An 893-nucleotide genomic window follows, 5' to 3' on the forward strand; every position below is an offset into this window, starting at 1 on the left:
ACCGGGAGTGCCCCAAGCCAGGCTGCGGGCGCATCATTAAGGGCTGCGCCTGCTCCCCCGCCCTCACGTGCCCGGACTGCCAGACCCGCTTCTGCTTCTTCCACTCAAGCGCCCACCCCGACAAGTCCTGCTGGCAGTACGCGCTCCGACTGCGGAAGGCGACACATCAGGTCGAGGGAGGGAGGGACTTAAAGCGTGGGGCGGGCGCGGGAACAGTGCGGGCCACCGCCAAGGCTCTCCATCACCCTTCCTCCCTGACCCTGTCCTGTTCCCTTCCCTTCACAGTCCCAGCGGGCCGTCCTGGCCATCTCCCGCCGTTGCCCTCGCTGCTCTGCCCCCACGGAGAAGAGTGGCGGCTGCAACCACATCACTTGCTCGAACTGCTTCCACCAGTGGTCTGCTTCCCTTCCTGCGTCCTATTTTCCTCCCTCCCTTCCTCCTTCCCTGCTTTGATCTTTTCCTTTCCTCCTTGCCTCCTGTCCCGCTCACGCCCTCTTTTCCCCCTCCTCCTCCCATGCAGGTGCTGGCTCTGCGGAGCCTTGTATCGCGACGGGCACTACGACACGTATAATATCTTCGGCTGCCCCGGTAGGATCATGTCCCTCCTTCCCTCCCTCCTCCCCTCCCTGCCCTCCGTCGACCTCATACCGCCCCCTCCCTTCCCTCCCTTTTCTGCCCCCAGGCGCCCAGTTTTCCCGGCTCGGCGACGTCCTCTTCCCCGGTTTTGTTCTCCGCCTCGTCGTCATCCCCCTCCGCCTCGCCTGCGTCCTCTTCCTTCTTCCTTTCTCCATGGTCACCGCCGCCCTCGTGGTCGCCGGCTCCTTGCTTTGGTAACATTCCCCCTCCCCTCTCTTTCTGGGCCGTGGGGACCGATGCCTCGCCTGGAAAGCACT

This window comes from Nannochloropsis gaditana, assembly GCF_000240725.1.
Source record: "Nannochloropsis gaditana CCMP526 unplaced genomic scaffold scaffold080, whole genome shotgun sequence".
Classification (NCBI taxonomy): Eukaryota; class Eustigmatophyceae; order Eustigmatales; family Monodopsidaceae; genus Microchloropsis; species Microchloropsis gaditana.